At 43.4% G+C, this 25005-nt stretch overlaps 1 pseudogene; it reads left to right on the forward strand.

Moving 5' to 3' along the window:
• The first annotated feature begins 2168 nt into the window (after nucleotides 1-2168).
• On the forward strand, nucleotides 2169-24298 carry LOC141100755 (alkaline phosphatase, tissue-nonspecific isozyme-like; annotated as a pseudogene).
• Nucleotides 24299-25005: the final 707 nt, after the last annotated feature.

A 25005-nucleotide genomic window follows, 5' to 3' on the forward strand; every position in this document is an offset into this window, starting at 1 on the left:
TCCCAGCATGGTTGCAGATCTCAATGCCTTAACTAACCACTTCATAAATGTTTATGAGGTTGTTAGGCTTTTATACAGTGTGAATTAGCTCTTAGTTTCCAGTTTGGTAAAAGTTGATCATGATGGAACTTTTTTTATTACTCATGTAATCAAAATGGTTGTCAGAATCTATCATGATCGTTTTTTTTAAATCAGCAAATTGGAGACAGATCGGAAAAATTAAAGAATCAATCCGGTACAGAGCCAAAAGCAAACTGGAAAAAATTGCAAGTGAGAATGCATGTACATGGCGCAGATATGGCTCTGGTCTTTAAGAGGGTATATAGGTCCTGAATTCTGAATAAAGTCAACAGAAAAAAATAATGGCATGCTCCATATGTTCTGAATGTTTCTGATGTTTGGTGCCCGATGAAGCCTATGTGGCTGTGTAGCCTCTGTTCTCTGCCATGCATATTCTTCATATTCTTTATCAAAATTTTGGGCAGATTTCTTTCTAAGTTTTTTTTTCTACAAATGTGTAAATGCTCCCTTATTTGTAGAAAGATCTGAAAGCACAAATGCCACATTCACAAAGCATGACATTCATCTCTCCACCACACAAAGCATGTTCTGCTACTCAGGATTCATTGCTATCGACGTGTGACATTCAATATTGGAAATCTGAGACCTGCCTTGAACAAAGTAGATAAATGCCTATTTTTCTGACACTCTTAAATACACTAGAGTTCAAAGATGGAGGGATTGATGTCTTGGATAATGATATATATAGGAAGAGCGTGACAGAGGAAAGATTGTGCTCTGAGTAGTGACCATTGAAGGCTTAGGCTAGTTTCACACTTGCTTTTTTTTGCAGCGCGTTTTTCCCGCAAAAAAATGCATTGAAAAAACGCATACATAAGCATACAACTGCTGCGTTTTTTTCAAGCATTTTTATGAGCATGCATGAAAAAAACGCAGCGTTTTTATGCGTTTGTATGCGTTTTTAGTGCGTTTTTACCGCGTTTGCGTTTTTTTCCAACATTTTTAGGTGGCCCCTCACACTACCCAAACCATGACTTTACTAACCCTAATCCTGACCCTAACCCTAACCCTAACCCTGACCCTAACCCTAACCCTAACCCTGACCCTAACCCTTAACCAAATCATACTTAACCCTAACCCAAACCCTAAACCCTAACTAACCCTAACCCTAACCCTAACCCTGACCCTAACCCTAACCCTGACCCTAACCCTAACCCTAACCCTGACCCTAACCCTTAACAAAACCATACTTAACCCTAACCCTAACCCTAACCCTAACCCTGACCCTAACCCTAACCCTGACCCTAACCCTAACCCTAACCCTGACCCTAACCCTTAACAAAACCATACTTAACCCTAATCCTGACCCTAACCCTGACCCTAATCCTTAACAAAACCATACTTAACCCTGACCCTAACCCTAACCCTGACCCTAACCCTAACCCTAACCCTGACCCTAACCCTAACCCTGACCCTAACCCTTAACAAAACCATACTTAACCCTAATCCTGACCCTAACCCTGACCCTAACCCTTAACAAAACCATACTTAACCCTAACCCTGACCCTAACCCTAACCCTGACCCCAACCCTAACCCTGACCCTAACCCTAACCCTAACCCTGACCCTAACCCTTAACAAAACCATACTTAACCCTAATCCTGACCCTAACCCTGACCCTAACCCTTAACCAAACCATACTTAACCCTAACCCTGACCCAAACCCCAACCCTAACCCTGACCCTGACCCTAACCCTAACCCTAAACCCCCTTAACTAACCCTAACTCTAACCCAAACCCCTAAATTCCATGGTTAAAAAAAAAACGCATATGCAAAAAAACGCATACATGAGCATGCCAGTGCGCACATATGCGCATCCATAGGCTATAATGGCCATTTTTAGCGCAAAACATGCGCATATGTGCGCATGCGCTTTTTTGCAGGGCCAAAAAATGCAACATGCTGCGTCTGGAAAATACCAACGCACACCCCAAAAAAACGCAGCGCATGAAAATCGCATACATGCGCTTACCAGCGCGCAGGTATGCGCACCCATGTTAAATATAGGGGAAAAAACGCATGCGCAGGTATGCGTTTTTTTCCAGCGCTAAAAAACGCAAATGTGAAACCAGCCTTAGCTGGAGAAAATGAACCTGCTCCATAAAGCTTTGCTGCCGATACTCATCACGGCCTTCTGCATTTTGCCATTGTGCGCAGGAGCAACTATATCCTTAGGTGAGCAACTACTGAATCTATGTACGTAATTTCACCCTACATAATGGAAACATTCTTTCCCAAAGCCAACAATAATCTTGTGTTATGTTGTGTATGTGCTTCACTACTGCTAATATAACTGCTCTATAGCATGTGCGCTCTACATCCGCCATTTCTCTTCCAATAAGGAATAATTTTAGGACTACATGTATCAATTAATAATTTTCCCCATACAGTGGATATGGCACCAGTGAGTAAATGAGCGACAATCAACATGAATGCTTTACAGTCAATCAGTATTTCGAAATAGACCATTACAGCCACTGAATTGGTGCTGTAATCTTGCTCCCTTTTTTTGTTAACATAAGGAAAATGCTTAATTGAATAGATAAATGCTGAGCGATCACCATTGTACTGTGTATTGTATCTGGTTTGTATGTACTATATATTCATTTACTATAATCTTCAGTGCAATAATCTCCACAGCTCTGAGATAAGAGATAACGCACTATAGAATGAAATATACACCAGCTTATATTGGAAGATAAAATGGAGAGCTCTCATTTATATGGCATCATTTATACGGCGTCATTGCCAGTGACCGGACATTGTTCAAAAATGCATCCAATTCCAATATTCCTCTACTTGTTCAACTATAGATACAAATTGTAAGGGAAGCTCAATGTATCACAGTGTAATGCAAATGGTTTAGCCTGAAGAAAGGAAGCTTTCTTTATTCAGTTTGCAATAATGGGGTATTTTTATAATAATAATCTTTATATAGCGCCAACATATTCTGCAGCGCTTTACAGTTTAACAGCTTTTTATGCGCTGTATCACTATTTTCCCACATAGTTTTTTTCTCATTTAGTTTTATGCGTTATGGCACATTTTCTCAAGTACAATCTTAAAGGTAATCTGTCTTAATATAACCTACTATATAATAATTGTCATATATGCACATGTTGCTCTTTTTATAGACAAGTCCAGGAATATCTTTACAGGGCCAGTCTGTTTCTCTATTTCTGAGAAATCAGTTTTGAATTGACATGTCTCGGTCTCTCCAGCTCTATTCCCTACCTGCGCTACCTCCTACTGCTTGACTGACAGCTCATTTGCCTGAAGTTGCACAGCATAGAGGCTGGCAGTCAAGCAGGAAGAGGCAGTGCTGCACGAGGAACAGAGCTGGAGTGACAGAGGCTTCAGATCTACAGCCTCATTACATATCAATTCAAATGCTGATTTCTCAGTAACAGAGGACCAGACTGACCATGTAAAAGTACTGCTGGACTTGTCTTTCAAAAAGTTACATGCACATATAGTTTGGTGTTTGAAATCTTGCTGACATATTCTCATTACCACCTACTTGTCCTATAGAAAAGCATAGTCTGGCTTCCCTAATCCTCCACAAATATTTTTTGGTGCACATATCAAGCTATTAAATTCAGGAACTGTCCTGTTACTTATATTCTATAATTTGCCATCAACCTTTTTAATTGTAGGATTCCTCTTTATCAGTTTACTACCAGCACTATAACAATTGAAACTTCTTTCCATCATTTCCCAGCATACATTGCAACCGCCATTGTAAATGACTTTCCTGTCCGAACTGAAAGTTAATCTTTCTGTAATACCTTTGTCTAATTTGACAAACAGTAGAGGAGAAGCGGAGAGACAAAGACTAACGCCCTTCCTTTAATATGTCTTGGTGTCTCTGCTGCAAGAAACAGATTACCCTTGGCAATAGTCAGAGGAGATCAAGTAACACAGTAGGGAGACACCAACTGACACACACATTCAATTGATTTTAACCCCTTCATAAACTATAACGTATATATACCGCATCTTACGCATTATAAGACACACTTATTTCACCCAAATTGGGGGGGTAATGGGGGTGCCTCTTGCAAAGTGAATAGTGAAAAAATAGGGAAAAAAGTGAAAAAAAATATTTCTTACTGAGGTCCTGGCGGCGGCTGCAGAGCAGACTGGCAGAAGGTAGGGTCACTGGTGGGGCAATGCAGCAGGCCTGGAGCTGGGGGTGTTGGCATGGTCATCGGCAGTGTTCAGCTGTATGCAGGCGGCATAATGCAGGCGCCATTGCACTTCCGGTATCAGGCTGCGAGTTTCCAGTTTCCGGACTGAGCACCTGTGTCTACCGCATAAAACTTCAAGAAAATGGCTGCCGAAACATCGCATGCGCAGATAGAGCTCTCGGCACCGAGATCTCAGGAGATGAGATTTCCTGGAGTTCACTGCACAGGAAACCCATGGAACCCATGGAACTGCTGGGGCTCCACTAAAGACCGGAGACAACCACTGGGCAGCACCGCCCGACACACCTGCAGCAGTGCCTTGCACCTGTAGCAGCGCCGGACACCCCCGCAGCACCGGATACCACAGTAGCACCGTGAAGCAGTAGCTGCGCACCAGACATCGAAATACCCCCTCATCCCGGCCTGCAGCATCACCCCACTCCTGCCTCCTCCAGCAGCAACCCTGGGACCCCACTTCACCACCGCCACCACTCCCGCTAAGCAATAAGACGCATGGATTATAAGAAGCACCACCATTTTATTAAAAAAATCCTATTTTTTCCTCAATATTTGGGGTACGTCTTGTAATCCAAAAACTACGGTACATCATAGGTTGTGTCCCTGCACTGCATGTGGGCTATGGTGATGAACCCGCATGTCTTCCGGCACATGATAGCTGATTTCATCAGCTAAAGCTGGAGTCACACATAGCGACTTACCAGCGATCCCGACAACGATATCAACATGTCAGGATCACTGGTAAGTCGCTATGTGATCGCTGGTGAGCTGTCAAACAGACAGCTTCACCAGCGATCAGCACAGCGATGTCGAGCGCCTGGCATCGCTGTGTTCGTTAGCGCTGATGCCATATCCCTGTAAAAAAATAGAATTAAAATAAAAAATATTGTTATTCTCACCTTCCGACGTCCCGCGCAGCCATCCTGCCTTTCTCCACGCTCCGGTCCCAGTAATCCTTTGCGAGAATGACCGCGAGAATGTCACAGTCTCGCGGGATCGCGAAGTCTCGCGGTCATTCGTGCAAAGGATCACTGGGACTGGGAGCGTGGAGAGAGGCAGGATGGCTGTGCGGGACGTCGGAAGGTGAGAATAACAATATTTTTAATTTTTTTTATTAATTTACAGCTGATCGCTGGTCTCCCGCCTGTCACACGCAGCGATGTGTGCTGGCCAGCGGGAGACCATCGACGAAAAATATGTCCAGAGGTTTCTTGCAGCGATCAGCGATACCGGCAGGGGGGCCGGTCGCTGATCGCTGTCACACACAGCGATCTCGCTGGTGAGATCGCTGTTGTGTCACAAAAGCTGTGACTCAGCAGCGATCTCGCTAGCGAGATTGCTATGTGTGACTCCCGCTTTACATGTGCCTCTAACAGCCATGGGTGGAATCGCAATCCACCTGCGGCTGTTAACATGTTATATGCCATTGTCAATCTCTGACAGCACCATTTAACATGGATTGCCAGAAGCACATCACTAATCCCACCCATCGGCGCCACTGTCACATGGATGCGGGGCGGCGATGGGTTGTCATTGACCGTCTGTTATGAGTGTTGCCCAGTGGCAGATTCAAGTCTCCTATGCAGACTGCAGACTATTTGTAATATGCAGGTACTGGGACGCAGTAACACAAATACTGCAGAGCAGGGGTTAAGTATATTTAATTATTCAACAGCAATAAACTCCTTGCAGGGAGATAGCAGGGAAAAAGGGGTACAATAACTAAACTGTTTAACTAGACAGTTTTTGGTTAACAGTTTCACTTAGGCCGCTTTCACACTTCAGGCTTTCGGTATCCGGCATGGTGCGGCAAAAAACTGGACTACCAGATCCGGCCGCAAACGCAGACACCGGATCCTTCTTTCTGCCGGATATATTCCTGGCAGAGAAGGTTTCCGGGCATGCGCAGTGCGAAAAACCGGTCCGGCGTTGGGAAAAACGTTGCATGCAACGTTTTTTCCAGACGCCGGACCGGCTATTTTCTCCGGATCCGGAAAAAAACGGATGCGCCGCATTGCCATCCGGCGCAATGCGGCAGCAATGACACAGCACGGGGAAAAAGGGGGATCTGGTCGTAACAGGCGCCGGATCCGGCAGTCCGGTTTTTCGCTGCACCATATCGGATACCAAAAGCCTGAAGTGTGAAAGTGGCCTTAGGGTGTGTGCACACGCTGCGGATTCTGCTGTGGATCCGCCGTGGTTTTGGTCCTGTGGATCCGCATCAGTTTCTGCTGCGGTGTACAGTACCTATGGGAAATGGAAACTGCAGTGCAGACGGTGTGGATTTTTCCGCGGTTTCAAATCCGCAGAAAGAATTGACATGTCAATTCTTTCTGCGGATTGCACTGCGGTTTACCATCTCCTCCATTGTAGAGGTGATAAACCGCAGGGGAAAACTGCAGGCTAACCTGCAGATAAACCGCAGGTCTTTTGACCTGCGGATTTTACTAAATCCGCGCAGAACAATCCACAGCAGAATCCGCAGTGTGTGCACACACCCTTGTAGTGGTTTTTCAGCCTGTCACTCTCTGAAGGTCCAGTGGGTAGTAGAATGCCGGCAGCACAACACACGGTCCTGCTTCTGGTGGCAATGGGCGGTCTCTGGTTTTGCCCGCTGAGCCCCTATTCCATGTCCTAGTCCCCTAGCTCACTGACCCTGGCCATGCCCCCTTCACCCAAGTTACCGACATGCTCTGGCTGCAGTTGCATTCCCTCCAGCAACAGGATGTGCGTCCCCAGCAGTTCCGGACCCGGCACTTCAGCATCCCTTGCAACCTGGTCCTCCCTTCTACAGATTGAAGCAAGTTGAAAGTAGAAAAAAAGGTTTTTAAAAGTATTAAAAAATATAAATGTTCAAATCAATCACCCTTTTGCCCCAATCAAAATAAACTAATAATAAAAAATGCAGATATTTGGTATTGCCAAGTTCAGAATAGCCCGATCTATCAAAATATAAAAAAGAATTAATCAGATTGTTAAGTAGACGGGGTAACGAGAAAAAAAAATAAAAATAACCAGCTTTATGCTTTTTCTGGATGCCGTAACATTGCAATGAAATGCAATAATAGGCGATCAAAAATTGTATCTACCCCAAAATAGTATCAATAAAAACATCAGCTCGCTTTGCATAAAATAAGCCCTGACCCAGCCCCAGATCCCAAAAAATGAAGACACTATGTGTACAAGAAAACAGCAACAGTTTTTTTTCTTGAAAACTTTGGATTTTTTTTTCACCACTTAAATAAAAAAAAACAAAACCTATACATGTTTGGTATCTGCGAACCCATAATGACCTGGAGAATCATAATCGCAGGTCAGTTTTAGCATTTAGTTATCATGGTTAAAAAAAAATCATTTGTAATTGTAAAATTGCACTTTTTTTGCAATTTCACCCCACTTTGTTTCCCATTTTCCAGTACACGCTATGGTAAAACCAATTGTGTCGTTCAAAAGTACAACTTGTCCCGCAAAAAAAAAAAGTTACAGCTCTGGAAGAAAGGGAACAAAAAATGAAAATGCAAAAGGGAAAACCCCAAGGTCATGAAGGGGTTAAGGTTATACATATTATTAAATGCCGTGATTCTGGAAGTACACATTTCGCTCATGATATTGCGATGTACAACATAAGATTAAAATGAGATAAATTATTTGTTCCACATTGTACGATGACTTAACTTACAGTTTTTTGTTCAGTCATTACCTTTGTAATCTATTAGTACTGATACAGAATTAATGTAATAATTTCCTTGTGACTTATAGAAGCTGAGAAGACCCCCAAGTACTGGAATGACCAAGCCAGGGAGACTTTGGCAGCTGCGCTGAATTTGAAACCAAATGTCAACAAGGCCAAGAACCTCATTATGTTTTTAGGAGATGGTAAGTTATCACCAATAGGTGTTTGTAGCGGTGGGAACATACAGGTGCGATGCTGGGGCTCTCCAAAGTTGTAAAATATCGTTCAATAATGTTATTGCCAATTATTTCCAAATGGCAGAAGTAGAAGTTATATAATATCATTTGTACTGGAATCTTGCTTGGCAAATAAACGTTAATTAAACAGTTATCAAAAACTAAAGCCTCTCATACACAATAGATAGCTATTAGAAGAACATTGGTTCGGCCGGTCAATCGGCCAGCAGTTATCCCCTCGTGTTTTATTTTTATTATTTTTGTCTTTAGCCTTATTTTTTATACCTTTTTAGGCAAAGAGTTGTGTGTTCCACAAAATTTCTGCAAACATTTCTGGCATACAAAAAGCACTACAGAAGGGACTAGATTACATTTGAGCAAAAAACAGTGTGCCATTTTAAAAAGTTACATTTGATGCATCTGTCCAAAATATCTGGAAAAGCCAAATGAGGTTTATTGTACTAACAGAAAATGTGCAATCTGCATTTAAACAAAATTTGACCGGTGCAAAAGTATGGGCACCCTTATCATTTTCTTGATTTAAACCCTCCTAACTACTTTTTACTGACTTCCTGAAGCACTAAATTGGTTTTGTAACCTCATTGAGCTTTGAACTTCATAGCCAGGTATTTCAAATAATGAGAAAAGGTATTTAAGGTGGCCACTTGCAAGTAGTTCTCCTATTTGATTCTCCTATGAAGAGTGGCATCATAGGCTCCTCAAAACAACTCTCAAATGATCTGAAAACAAAAGATTATTCATTACATTTTGGAAGAAGGTCCTGTGGACTGATGAAACAAAGATTGAGTTGTTTGGTCATACAAAAAGGCGTTATGCATGGAGGCTAAAAAACACAGCATTCCAAGAAAAACACTTGCTACCCACAGTAAAATTTGGTGGAAGTTCCATCATGCTTTGGGGCTGTGTGGCCAATGCCGGCACCGGGAATCTTGTTAAAGTTGAGGGTCGCATGGATTCAACTCAGTATCAGCAGATTCTTGACAATAATGTGCAAGAATCAGTGACGAAGTTGAAGTTACACAGGGGATGGATATTTCAGCAAGACAATGATCCAAAACACCTCTCCAAATCTACTCAGGCATTCATGCAGAGGAACAATTACAATTTTCTGGAATGGCCATCCCAGTCCCCAGACCTGAATATCATTGAACATCTGTGGGATGATTTGAAGCGGGCTGTCCATGCTCGGCAACCATCAAACTTAACTGAACTGGAATTGTTTTGTTAACAGGAATGGTCACAAATACCTTCATCCAGGATCCAGGAACTCATTAATAGCTACAGGAAGCGACTAGAGGCTGTTATTTTTGCAAAAGGAGGATCTACGAAATATTAATGTCACCTTTATGTTGAGGTGCCCATACTTTTGCACCGGTCAAATTTTGTTTAAATGCAGATTGCACATTTTCTGTTAGTACAATAAACCTCATTTGAATCCAGAAATATAACTGAGTCCATCAGTTATTAGATATATGAAACTGAAATAGCTGTTGCAAAAACCAAAATTGTTATAAAGAAAAAAGGTTAACATTAATAGGGGTGCCCAAACTTTAACATATGACTGTATAAAGGTGAGGAGGTTTGGGCCACCAGCCATACTGTTCTACTTGAAATATACTAAGCTTTCTCCTCCCCCTCCCTCAGGAGGCCTGGGACAGATATGCTAGTGTATAAAAACGCAAGACAAACAGGGATAAGAAAAGCAACTAACATACAAATAACTCACCAAAGGTAGAGGTAGGAATGTACAAACCAAATGACAATAGGACAATGAGGAAAGAATACACTCAAAAACAGCATGTAACAGTTTACAAATAATACAAAATCCCAGCAGCAGAGATCATAACCACTAGTGGTGAATGCTTAGTAATCTACACCACAGACAGGCATTAGCCTGTAACAGTTTCCAGCAGCAACAATAATCTCCAACTCAGCACAACGACTCCAAGCAGGTAGGAAGTAAAACTTTCACTGGCAAGGAAGAGAAGGTCTGGACAGATATTATAGCAAGAGGAAATGACCAGGTCAGGAACAGCTGTGAGATGGAGCTGTAAGTTTCTAACAAGCATAGAAAGGCTCGTTAACCTCTTCTGCACCAAAGGATATGAAATCCATTTAATAAAAAACAAAAACACACAGGTTAAAGGGAAGATCTGTGATTCACAATATGTAGTGATGGTCTAACCCCAGATCTCCCAGGAGCATGTGACCCAATTGTGACTCCACATGACTAACGATTAGTATTAATTTACATTGCATTTTTATGTACATTGAACCTAATCTACCAAAACCAGTCTTGTTCACTCTGGCCTTGATGTGAAGATGCACTGGAGTCAGACACTCCTGATTCATGAAGATGCAGAGGTCGTTTCATGAATCAGAAATGTTGGATGAGTGGTGTACACCTCAGTGTGCGCCTCACCAGAAACTTTACTCCAGTTCTTACTGAGACTGAAGTAAGATTTGTGGCATAGCGAATATCACACCTACTGTCCCCCCAGCTCTGCCCACTATCATGTATTAAGAGGATAACTTTTTGTTGATGGCAATGCTTCTTTAATGGTTGCTAGCATGTCTGATGTAGCTCCAATCAGAATGCTAATTTAAAAATGTCAGCTCTTCATTCTGAAGATTAGATCAGATGTTTGGAAATGCAAGGGGTGGTCTTAGGGCAAACATCCTAAGTGGAAACCTCTATTAAGCAGGAGCTATAAAATAAGAGGTACATGATCCTATTCCTGTTTCCAATTTAATCACTCATACATGACAGCATCATTTTTAGACTATAAGATACTGCCTGTTACTTCTACTGCAGGTATACAACGTGGATGCACAGGTACCTGACAGTGCGGGGACAGGTACAGCCTACTTGTGTGGGGTGAAAAATAATTCTGGGACCCTGGGAGTGAGCGCAGCTGCAAATTATGGAGTTTGTACAAGCGCTAATGGAAATGAAGTTGAATCCATACTTCACAGAGCTAAATTAGCAGGTGAGAAACATCATGAATTTCCTGTATGACTAACCTGACAAGCAGCTCACAGCCACTGTTTTTTTACTGTACATTTAGTCCTAATACATCCAAGCAATATTAAATACATGAATGTAGCTTAAAATGATGTCAATCTGTTGTGAGATTGTGAGGCTCAGTAACCAACATAAAAGCTGCAAGATTTCAGGAAGAGTTGTCAATAATGTTATTGGCATCTAAATGGGAAAAGCAAAAAACACCAAAATGAAAAATAAAAAAATATGTTCAACATCAAAACTTGAATCAAACAATAGATGCTTTCCTCACAATACATTAATTCTAGGCTTAATCAAGACGTTCTTCCTACCTTTCTCTTTTTTGCTTTCCATTTGTCCTTCCCTCTCTCATCACGATCTTGCTTCTCCCTATCCTCTTTTTCCAGGACGTCCACCTGACAGCACCATGGAGGACGTCCTCCTCCTCCTTACAGGGACAGGAAAGCACACGAGAGGTTAAAAGGCCCCGTCCCACCCCTTTCCCTCAGTGTCTTTCCTGTCCGTGCACGGAGTATGGAAGAGATTCTGCCTAGAAGGTGGCAGGTCCGACCTCTCGGCAGGCACCCCTGACCTCCCTAGTGTCCTAGACTTTCTGCAGTCGGGATATAATAAGGGGCTTAAACCCAGCACGTTAAAGGTCCAGATCTCGGCTTTGAGCGCCTTCTTCGACTACCCTTTAGCCTCCCATCCTTGGGTGGTAAGATTCATAAAGGCCACGCAGCGTCTTCGCCCCACAATTAGGCAGCTCACCCCGCCCTGGGACCTCGGCCTGGTACTCAGATCTTTATGTAGGGACCCCTACATGCCTAGTGATAGAATGTCCATTTTGACTCTCTCTTGTAAGACGGCTTTCCTCGTAGCCATCACCACGGCCAAAAGAATAGGGGAGATCCAGGCCCTGTCCACCAAGGATCCATATCTCCAGATCAAAGACGATCATATAACCTTAAGATTAGATCCGGCTTTTATCCCCAAGGTAGCCTCTTACCAGAATATAAATCAGGAGATAGTGCTACCATCCTTCTGCAGCAATCCCCGCAATGAGAAAGAACAGCGTCTCCACTCCCTAGACGTAAGACGGGCAGTTATAAGCTATCTAGAGGCCAACAATGACTGGCGTATTGACTCAAACCTGTTCATCCTCTTCGGGGGTAAAAATAGGGGGAGAAAAGCCTCTAAGGCGTCCATCGCAAGATGGATCACATCAGTAATTTCAGACGCCTACCAGTCGGAAGGCGCCAACCCACCAGATACCTTAAGGGCCCACTCTACTAGGGCAGTTTCAGCCTCCTGGGCCGAGCGCGCAGGCGCCCCAGTCGAGCAGATTTGTAGAGCGGCAACCTGGGCCAGCCTGAATACATTTTGCAAGCACTACAAACTTGACGTGCTATCAGGCCAACATACCGCATTTGGGAGAAAAGTTCTCCAGGCGGTGATCCCACCCTGAGGAGGTGCTTTAGTACTCTCCATGGGGCTGTCAGGTGGACGTCCTGGAAAATAGGTATTAGACCTACCGGTAATGATGTTTCCAGGAGTTCATCCTGACAGCACGGATAGTTCCCTCCCGGATAGGTTGTTATGTTAAGTTATGTCATATGATGTAATATGATGATACCATTAAAAGAGTTATAGCATTATCCACGCTGTGGTACTTGTTAAGTCACTGAGGGAAAGGGGTGGGACGGGGCCTTTTAACCTCTCGTGTGCTTTCTTGTCCCTGTAAGGAGGAGGAGGACGTCCTCCATGGTGCTGTCAGGATGGACTCCTGGAAACATCATTACCGGTAGGTCTAATACCTATTTTCCCGTCTGCTTCTTTCACCTTCTTTTCTCCTCCATTATTTCTTTTACTGTTATATTATTGTTATTCTTTTACTAGTTCTAGTAACTGTTCCATGTCCTTCTATTTGACAGGTAAATCTGTAGGTATTGTGACAACCACCCACATCCAACATGCTTCCCCAGCTGCTGCCTATTCTCACAGCGCAAACGGAGACTGGTACTCTGACAATGAGATGACCCAAAATATGATTAACAATGGCTGCAAGGACATTGCCTACCAGCTGGTGCACAATACAGACATTAATGTAATTAGACGTACACAATATGTGATGGCTACTATAAGGGGTTTTAATTGAGTAACATATCTATATTATATTATTTACAGGTAATTCTGGAAGGAGGCCGAATCTACATGAATCCAAAGGGAACACCTGACCCAGAATACCCAACCAGCATAACAAGCCAGGCTGTAAGAAAAGATGGACTCAACCTAATTGATCTGTGGTTGAACAAAAGAGAGGTAATAAATTCTTCAGTTAAATGGAAACTTGAAAAGTCTCATAGTACTTGCAGTCACAATACCTCATTTATACCTTAATGGATCCAATGCCAATGGGAACATTCATATATTACATACTTCCTTCATGCAAATAGCCTCTTCAGAGAGAAAGAAGACTGGAACTCAAGCGCCACCTATTGGATGTAACAATGTTGACCCTTTAAAAAGCCTTGCCACATGACTTAGGATTAGGAGTAATACCTGACACTCCATTTGCAGACATGTGTTTTAGGGTGTTTGCTCCTCATCAGTGCAAAGCAGAAAATCTGATTTGGCTGGTCGAGAGGCATCTGATTTGGCTGGTTGAGAGGCATGGAATAGGTACCTAAAGGGCAAATGTTTCTCTTTGTGGAGAGTATCAAACTGGCGTAAGGAGACTTATAGGTCATGCAATACTTTTCTGGGAATCTAAATATGCAAATAATCCTCTTCAGAGGTTTAGAGCAGGGGTCCCCAACCGCTGGTCCGCGGCCCAGCACCGGGCCGCTGCAGTGCCCTTGCCGGTCCGCGGACACAAGGGGAGCCAGGGGCGGTCAGTGGCGTAGCGGGGGCTGGGGCGGCGCGCAGCAGTTCTTAGACTGCCCTCATGTGTAGCGGCGGCCAGGGAGCGATCCAAGCAGCTCCGCTGCCTGCAAGAGGGAATAGCAGGAGCGGAGCTGCAAGGACCCGTCCACTGCGTCCAGCTTCCTGCCCGCCGCCCGCGCTTCCTGTCTCTGACTGACACAGAGAGGAGAGCGCGGCCGCTGCTGTGTCAGAGCGAGGAAGCGCGGGCGATGCTGCGACAGGTGAGAGGAGAGAGGTGGTGTGTGTGTGTGTGTGTATGTATGTCTGTGTGTGTGTGTGTGTGTGTGTTGGTCTGTGTTTGTGTAACCTGGCCCTGGAGGAGATGGGGACATGAGGAGAAGGCCATGAGGGGAGTGATGGGGTGAAGGCAATGATGGAGAGACAGCAGTGATGGGGAGAAGGGAGTGATGGGGTGAAGGCAATGATGGGGAGAAGGGAGTGATGGGGTGAAGGCAATGATGGAGAGACGGCAGTGATGGGGAGAAGGGAGTGATGGGGTGAAGGCAATGATGGGGAGAAGGGAGTGATGTGGTGAAGGCAATGATGGAGAGACAGCAGTGATGGGGAGAAGGGAGTGATGGGGTGAAGGCAATGATGGGGAGAAGGGAGTGATGGGGTGAAGGCAATGATGGTGAGACAGCAGTGATGGGGAGAAGGGAGTGATGGGGTGAAGGCAATGATGGGGAGAAGGGAGTGATGGGGTGAAGGCAATGATGGGGAGAAGGGAGTGATGGGGTGAAGGCAATGATGGGGAGAAGGGGTGATGGAGCACTCATTCAAAACCTATGGTGAGTTGAGTCACATTATAAATGTTAGTTAATTATAAGTATGCACTGCTACACTACAACCGTGTCCAGAGCCCCGCCCCCTTATGACCAAAGCCCCGCCCCTGCCACACCTCAATCCCCGCCCTGCCGGGCCATGGAAGAATGGTCTTGCTTGAAACTGGTCCCTGGTGCAAAAAAGGTTGGGGACCACTGGTTTAGAGGACTTGAACTATAGTGCCACCTATTGAATATAACAATCCTAAAAATCAATATCAACAATTTAAATGGTCTGTCTTATCATAACTAAAAATTGACCACCAATTGGGAACTTGTACTCTGATCATCGGTTGTTTAATAGCCTGTTTAGACAGGTCACCTGCACTTCTATGTGCACAGAACAATCAATATTAAGATTGTTCTGTGAGCATGGAATATAATTGTTTTTCCAGCACATGTCCTGTTAACACAAGATGAAATGCTGCAGAGAAGAATGTTTTTTTAAGCAAGGTTATTTACACTGGTTGATGAGTGGGAACACGAATTTTTAGAATTATTTCTCAATTAATGTCTTGCTTAAACAGGCTGCCAATCACCTAATCGTTAGTAAGGTGATATGATTTGTAAGCTTGCATGAAAGACCTTCTTTCTCAACAACACATTATCCTATGTAAGCAGGAAAGGTGTTGCAAGGAACAATGATGTTTTATGCTCACGGAACGATTGTATTAATGATTATTCTGTGCACATGGAAGTGCTGTCATCCTGCCTGTATACAGGCTATTTACAGACCACCGAGTGGCTTTCAGGTAGTCGAAAGGCAGTCATTTAATGGCTGTGATCGTCCAGTGTAAATGCAGCCAAGAACTAAACCCTTTGCTCGTTTGAGTGTTTACACAAGAACCGACTGTCACGGCACAGCTGTCGGGTGACCAGGGATCAGGGACTCCTTCCCTGATCCCTAACACAAGGGGGCGCCCTAGCTCACCCTGCTCCCCGGGACATTTCAGACGGCGAAGATGCCGGGGTCTCCGCCATTGCCTTATCTCCTGAGTTAGCCCTCCGTCTGTTCTCTTCAACCACCCAGGGAAGAGGGGCGCTACTGTGCACGGTAGTACACCAACCCGACAAACAGGGCAACATAGACAAGGGTTAACAGAAAACTCCAGGCATACAAAATATTCACTCACAAGTAACACAGGAATACACTGGGGCATGGAGGTAGGTGAATAAACCCAAATAGAGAAGGATAGGGAACTACCACACTTACAAACCAAGCAACAGTCATAGATAACTCCTCCAACACTTCTCATATGAACTCCTCTCCCTCTGTTAGCCATGCAGGAAATGCTTGCTCTGACAAGCATGTGGATGAGAGTCCAGATTATAAAGGGGAAGGGAGTGGCTAGCTGAGCTCAGCTGCGAGCACATCGATTTCCAACATGGCCGATTAACCCCTGTTCTGCCAGAAGAAATAAACACATTTAAAATGAGGGAGAGGTGCTTCTTCTCAGCGCTGGAGTAGGAGCAATCAGCCGCTGCGGTCTACTGGCTCCACACTGTCGCGGTAAACCCGTGACACCGACATATTCTTTATCAGCCAGTATATATGATACCTTAGTTATAGTCCTCACACTACACATTATAATTTACGCTAATTTTACCCTCACAGGGATCCAAATATGTGTGGAATAAAGCAGACTTTGATGCAGTGAATGAAAATACAACCGATTATCTCATGGGTAAAGAGTCTTCTATATTTATATTTATATATTGGGAACATGGAAAAAAAAGGGGCAATTTATGTTCACTATATTAATGACCCACAGTATCAAGTGATTGTCCCATAGTTGTTATTGAATTGCATGCCACTTATGCTGACAACCTGCACTGTGTAGACCAGTGTTTTCCAGTTTCAGTCCTCACGGCCTCCCATCAGATCATGTCTACAGGATATCCTCACTATTGAAAAGGTGATGGAATTACTATCAAGGCATCAAAATAGCCACAGGTTCTCTCACATGTCCAAACTAAGGAAATCCTTATCTGTTGGGGGGGCCATGAGGTCTGTGAAACACTGGTGTAGACCTTGCCTAAATGATATAAGCAACACTTTGCCAAGCCTCTTGCTTTGATAACATAGATGGGATGTTTTTACTAACAAAAAACACGATAACTTTGTATTTTTAGGTCTTTTTGAGCCAAAAGACATGAAATATGAACTGAGTCGGGACCCTTCAACTGACCCATCCCTTGCTGAAATGACAGAGAAGGCCATCAAAATCTTGAGCAAAAATCCCAATGGATTTTTTCTATTTGTAGAAGATGAGTATAAAATGCTTTTTTGACATACAGTACATTTAAATATAGAAAAAAAAATCACTTTTTTTATCATCACTATAGTTCTAAAATAAGCCAAGAAAGACAGAAAATGGGCAAGCAAAAATAGATTGGCAGTCCAAATAAAACATCACAGTAAATAGATGGACTCTAAAATTAAAAACATAATATAGTATGTAAAGTATGCAGTAGAATATATTATAGCTTTTTTCTTGACTCCTAATATAAAATATGACAAATGGCCTTCAAATCCTAATCTAGAATGTATTCATATTAATTTAGGTCATTATTTTTCTTTATTCTTTTTATTACAGTCTCTGATTAATCAACATATTGTAATCTTTGACGTATAGTTCCACTGAAACTAGAAATAAAATGATAAAGTAGAATGCTTTAATGTTATGGATAAATGAATTGTAGATTTAAACATATGTTTGTGATTCCCATAAATTTATACCATTTACCCTTTTGAATTGAAATTACGAGGTAGAATTGACCATGGACACCATGATGGGAATGCTAAAAATTCATTGACTGAAGCTGTTGAATTTGACAAAGCTATCCATTTAGCTGGACAGCTCACATCTGTTTCTGACACCCTCACTGTTGTGACTGCGGACCACTCACACGTCTTCATGTTTGGTGGCTACACAGACCGTGGCAATAGTATTTTAGGTAAGGAACTTATGTTTTTTACATTTTTTTTACTTTACTAATATATATAGTTATAAGTCCGCTCTGACGGAATAGTCTGCAGTTGATCAGCAGTCGCTACCAATACAAAGCTATAGATATAGCATATACGCTATATGCAACAGAAAAAATAATAGCCTAAAACATCAGAGTCCAAGAGTGAATAAAACCTAGGCCCTGACCTATCCGGCAGATTCATAGTATGCCAAAACCAGGTATGGACTGGGGCTGAAATTCAGTCCTGGCATTTGAAATCACACAGACCTATGCTGTCCACGTCCCCAAGCACCAGATTGGATTTACTACTAATATTACCCTGGATTGAAGAAAGCAAGGTATACTACAAGACCAATATTTCTAATGACACCCATGGCCTGCTGGGGTAAGTGACTTTGTGCTCCGTCACAACTCTTAACAGTATGGGTGTCTAGAGAATACTGATTCTGTTAACAACATAGCAGACAAGGCAGCCTACGACCAGACAAGCCTTTCTGGCATTTGCCAGAATTGCCAGATGGCCAGTCTGGCCCTTGCCAAAGCACTTAACTACATATTGTGAAGGCGACTCCATTATTCGTCCACTGACCGTTTAATTTTTCAGCATAGTGGCATTGTGAGCTGGTCTAAGTCTAACGCCGGCCAGTGCCAGCGTGAGAACTTTTTTTGTGGTGGAGTTCTCACTCCGCTGTCTTGTTCTTGATGTGGCAGTTGATTCAGTGTCTCTGGACACCCAACAACCTTTCAGCATCTCCTGTCTCTAGTCTCTGGGTGAATTCCCGAGATGAGGTCAATGTTATGTATAGCAGCAGCTGTTTCAATGTATGCTATGTGATGTATATACAGCAGTCTCAGTATCTATGATGTGATCAGGGCTGCCACCAGGAATTTCAGGACCCCATACTGACAACTTTTTCAGGCCCCCTTGAGAATTTGCCAAACCTCCACCCCAGCTACGCCTCCACCTTTCAAATATTCCACAGTCCCACTGCCCAGTCTTGGAAAAACTCCACTTCTGCACCACATCCTCACCAATCACACATTAACACCATATCACATACATAGCCAGCAGCTTTTGTTTTGGCCAAAAGATTTTTTATGTGCACCATGACAGGGTAGACTCTACAGACGTGCACCCACCATTAATATATAATTAGTTATTATGCAACCCACCATTTCAAGTATAAATTGTAATCCACCACTACGGCCCCAGCAACTATAAATAGCTACTTTCCCCATCTAATAAATATATAAATTAATTAGCAGCTGTACTCTTTACCCCAATTCAATACCTCTGCCCCATTTCATTATGTCATGTCTTCTCTCTCTCCCGCTGCCACCCTCTATTCATTTTCAAGTGCTCTCCCCCACTTTCAATACATCATTTACTCTCCCCCACCTTCAATGTATGATTATCTGCCCCACCCACAATTCATAATCATTTGTTGTCCCCCACCCTCAATTCATCATCATTTACGTCCCCATCCCCTGTCTCAATACATCATTTACTCCCCTCACCCTTAAAATTCATCATTATTTGCTCTTCCCCAGCCTCTCAAGTCATCATTTGCTCTTCCCACCTTACACCTTCAATTAATTTGCTCTCCCCACTCCCATCTTTAATTCATTATTTGCTCTCCCCACCCTCCACCTTCAATTCAATTGCTGTCTCCACCCTCAGTTCATCATTTGCAGTCAACCAACCCCCACCTCACTTCATGATTTGCAGTCCCCCTCACTTCATAATTTGCAGTCCCCTCCCCCCTAACTTCATCTGCAGTCCCCCTCCCCCTCAGATCATCATTTGCAGTCCCCATCCCCCTCACTTCATCATTTGCAATCCACCTCCACCCTCACTTCATCATTTGCTCTCTGCCCCCACTGCATCATTTGTAGTCCCCCGCTCCCTCACTTAATGATTTGCAGTCCCCCTCCCCCCTCACTTCATCATTTGAAGTCTCCCTTTCCCCTCACTTAATTATTTGCGGTCTTCCTCCCCCCTCACTTCATCATTTATAGTCCCCTTACCCATTTCATTAATTTTGTAAAGAAAAAACAAAAATATTTTTCATACTTACCACACTGATGATTCTCTGCAGGTGCAGCTCTGCTTCTGGTGTCCTGGCAACGGCCAGTGGTGCTTGTACATGCCGGCACGTACATGATGACATCATCTCGTACGTGTTGTCACCTGACCAGAAGTCCAGAGAAGGTGGAGGGAGCTGGAGCTGTGCAGCTGTTCAGGTTAAATGGCCGTGGAGCTCCAGGAAATCTCTCAGCACTGAAGTGTGCGTCATGACATTCTGCACTTTATTACACCCTGGGGCCCAGTGAGGAAAAGCACAAGAGGGGTGGTGGACCGGGTGCGGGCTCCCCTCTTTTCTTCTGCTCACCTGGTCCCATACAGCAGTAAGGGTATTAATGTCCCAATGGCGGCCCTGGATGTGATGTATATGCATCAGTCTCTGTGTATCCTATGTAATCTAATGAACTGTAGCATGCTAGTGCATATGATATATATGCAGAAGTCTAACTGTATCATATTTGATGTATATATCAGTCTTAAAGTATCCTATGTGATGTATGTACAGCAGTCACAATGTCTCCTATGTGATGTATATACAATAGTCTCATTGTCTCCTATGTGATGTATACTGCAGTCTGAGTATCAAGTATAAAGCAGAGTATCAGTGTATCCTTTGATGTATATACAGCAGTCTGTGTTTCCTTGGGATTTATGCAGCAGTCACAGTGTATTCTATGTGATGTATATACTGCAGAGTGCAGACCCTTTGTGTATCATATGTTATTTATACAACACAGCCTCAGTGTATCCTATTTGATGTATGCAGCAGTGTCAGTGCATCCTATACGATACGTACAGCAGAGTCCCAGTGTATCCTATGTGATGTATATACAGCAGCCTATTTTTATCCTATGTAATCTGTATATATATACATGCAGCACAGTACCACTTCTCCTCTCCTGTATACTGGGTGTAGTTCTCAGTTTCTATATCATTATGTATATATACACTGCACAGTTCCACTTCTAGAGAAAACAAAAAGCAAAAAACACAAATATCCTGAACTAAAAGTAAAAAATATACTGCAAATAATGCATAAAGGTAATAATAATAATAAGGGTATTTAGTAAACATAATTTTGATCAAAATAACGTACAAGCCATCCCGCCACGTCACGGCAACCCTTGTGGGACAGTCCCTACTCTAGTATTTAAAACCTTTTCACTTGCCAAGTGGCATGAATGTGAATAAGGGTCGAGCGGCTGAACCACTAGTAACAGCTTAGGCCAGACTGGATGGCTTTCCCAGCTCAGAAAGAGGGCGGTCATTTCATTGTGCATTCAGTGCATATATGGGTGTGACCGCCCTCTTTCTGAGCTGGGAAAGCCATCCAGTCTGGCCTAAGCTGTTACTAGTGGTTCAGCCGCTCGACCCTTATTCACATTCACGCCACTTGGCAAGTGAAAAGGTTTTAAATACTAGAGTAGGGACTGTCCCACAAGGGTTGCCGTGACGTGGCGGGATGGCTTGTACGTTATTTTGATCAAAATTATGTTTACTAAATACCCTTATTATTATTATTATTATTATCTTTATGCATTATTTGCAGTATATTTTTTACTTTTAGTTCAGGATATTTGTGTTTTTTGCTTTTTGTTTTCTCTGGTTAATGGTCATGTGTTAATATGCACTTACATTGTGCATACACATTAACTTACTTTTCTCAGTTCAGATTTGTTTTTTATTCATTTCATTGTGCATTCAGTGCATATATGGGTGTGACTGCCCTCTTTCTGAGCTGGGAAAGCCATCCAGTCTGGCCTAAGCTGTTACTAGTGGTTCAGCCGCTCGACCCTTATTCACATTCACGCCACTTGGCAAGTGAAAAGGTTTTAAATACTAGAGTAGGGACTGTCCCACAAGGGTTGCCGTGACGTGGCGGGATGGCTTGTTCGTTATTTTGATCAAAATTATGTTTACTAAATACCCTTATTATTATTATTACCTTTATGCATTATTTGCAGTATATTTTTTACTTTTAGTTCAGGATATTTGTGTTTTTTGCTTTTTGTTTTCTCTGGTTAATGGTCATGTGTTAATATGCACTCACATTGTGCATACACATTAACTTACTTTTCTCAGTTCAGATTTGTTTTTTATACAGTTCCACTTCTCCTGTTCTATATAAGGATTGATAGCAGTGGACTTGGGAAGGGTCGGTATCCTTTGGGCAATTAAAAATTAATCTAGGACAACTTGTTTAAAGGAGTTCTCTCACATTTGAAAGTTATCCCATCACTGTGGGGACCAATGGGACCCACAACAATGAAAAAAAACATGGCTCTGAAGAGCCCTGTGTGAATGGAGCGAAAGTCAATCCACTTCATTCATGGGTGTTGTCAGGATCCTGTCAGCGCCAGCGTGCAGCCTCCGCTGAGCAGGGACTCACCCGCACTGTAGGGGTACCGGGGTCAGGTACAGCCAGAAAGTACCGATACACAGGACCTGTGGATGCTGAAGTTTAGCAAGCAGACACAGGACCTGCGGTCATGTGACTGCAAGGGGGCGGGGCTTAGCATCCTGCTTAGTGAGATGGCAAGACACTATACAGAATTACTCAGAGTCAGGCAAAACGGGGTTCATACACAGAGATAGCAGTAACGTACCAGGGATGAGACAGAACGGATAGTCAGGGCCAAGCAGAAGTCAAAACCAAACAGACATAGATGGTACCAAGCAGAATCCAAAGCAATATCCAGAGAACAGACCGAGTCGTACACAGATTATCAAGCAACCAGAACACAGCACAAACACACTCAGGGGTCACCACACTATGCCAAGGGCAAGAATATAACTGACGGGGGATGGGAACTTCCTGAGGCTATAAGAAGCTTTCCCAGAACCAATGAGAGGCCACCATAATAGGTCCCAGGTGAGCAGGTAAGAGTCTGCACTGAGATCAAAACATTAACCCCAGAAGTGCCGGTCAACCCAGCACTGGTATCATGACAGGTAGCTGTTCAAACACCTCCTATAAGTGAGTGGTGAAGGGCATGACTAAAGGGGGCTTTACACATAGCGATATCGCTAGCAATATCGCTAAAACGTCACCGATTTTGTGATGCAGCAGCGATATTGCTAGCGATATCGCTACATGTGATACTTATCTCCAACTGGCTCCCCCGCTGGTTATTGCTGATCGCGCGAGATCGTGCAGCTCCATTTCTCGTCGGGCGCTTCCTGCTGGGCTTCCTGCTGGCACTGACGAGCGACGCGTGGACGCGGGCGGAGGACGTCAGGATCGCCGCGTCTGAAAGGTAAGTACGACCGCTGCTGCGTTGCTACATCGCTGGTGAGATCTGCCTGTTTGGCAGCTCACTAGCGACCATTAGCGATGCACCAGCGATCCTGACCGAGTCGTATCGTGGTCGGGATCGCTGGTGCATCGCTAAATGTAAAGGGGCCTTCGGTAAAATAAAATTCACTGAACCTTACATTGTACCTTGATGGTGGGGGAACGTGTTTTAATATGTGGGCCGGTGGGATTATTTGTCCCTGTCCGGTGTTGAATACAACCCTAAGTTGTCGGAATCAAAACTAATGAGGCATTTCTAAAGAAAGTTCATCCACCTTATTTTCAGGCACCACATTGCCAAAAAGATTAGTATTCCTTTATTTTGTAATCTTTGTAGGTTTGGCACCAAATAAAGCCAGTGACATTAAACCTTTCACTAGCCTTTTGTATGCAAATGGACTTGGATTTAAACTCATTAATGGAGTACGGGAGGACATCACAAACATTGATACAGGTATTAACCAGCATGCTATATTTGATGTGTCCATGATGGGAATATTTCTTGATTTCTCCAGAGGTGAAATAAAGCAGGCAAAGACAATGGATGGAGATGAAATGCAATCTTTGTGATAGTAAATCTTTATTTTAGTACATTTAGAACCTGTTCTCTGTAACAAATCGTGTGTTTTTCTTCCTTTTACCTCTTTCTCTTTCCACAATTTGGGATGTGGTTGTCACCATAACTGAAACTTTGTCTTACTTTTGTTCAACAGAAGCCAATAATTACAGGTAGCAGGCTGCTATACCACTAGTGTCGGAGACTCATGGAGGAGACGACGTGGCAATCATGGCTAAAGGCCCATTTGCCCATCTTTTTCATGGCTTCCATGAACAGAGTTACATTGCCCATGTAGCCTATGCAGGCTGTCTGGAACCGTATACAGACTGTGAACAATTAAAGGCAAAATTGCCCTCTGAATAACTTCTGAAACAGCCGCCTATATTGCTGTTGCTGCTGTAATAATGGTGGTAGGAATAAAGCATGTGTGATCTATGAGAATTTCAGATACATATTATCTGTTTGTAACTTTGATGATCATGATTTTTTTAAAATTTTGTACTCAATAAAACTACTAAATTGTAAATATTAGTCGGCGTCAATATGCATTTTTTTTAACAGTCCAAATAGTAAGGGTACCGTTACACCTAGCGATGCACCAGCGATCCCGACTAGCGATATGACGCGGTCAGGATCGCTGGTGCATCGCTAGGTGGTCGCTAGTGAGCTGCCACTCAGGCAGATCTCACCAGCGACATCGCTGGGGACGGGGATCGCTACTTACCTGTCAGACGCGGAGATACTGCGTCCTCCCGCCCGCGTCCACGCGTCGCTCGTCGTCACAGCAGGAAGCGCCGCAGGAAGTGACCGACGAGGAATGGTCCAGCAGCTTCTCGCGCGATCAGCGATAACCAGCGGAGGAGCCGGTCGGAGGTAAGTATCACATGCAGCGATATCGCTAGCAATATCGCTGCGACGTCACAAAATCGGTGACTTTACAGCGATATTGCTAGCGATATCGCAGTGTGTAACGGGGGCTTAAGGATAGTTATTATGTTTATGATCCCAATGACATTGGCTAAGCCAATTATTATCAAAATTTGTTTACTTGGAAATTACCTTTTGAAAGTTTCTTTATAACAACCTTAAACGATCATGTGTTAAGAAAGTATTAGTTTTTCAA

The sequence above is a fragment of the Dendrobates tinctorius genome, unplaced genomic scaffold, assembly GCF_039654945.1.
Source record: "Dendrobates tinctorius isolate UK_male_01 unplaced genomic scaffold, ASM3965494v1 ptg000107l, whole genome shotgun sequence".
In the NCBI taxonomy this organism is placed as follows: Eukaryota; Metazoa; Chordata; class Amphibia; order Anura; family Dendrobatidae; genus Dendrobates; species Dendrobates tinctorius.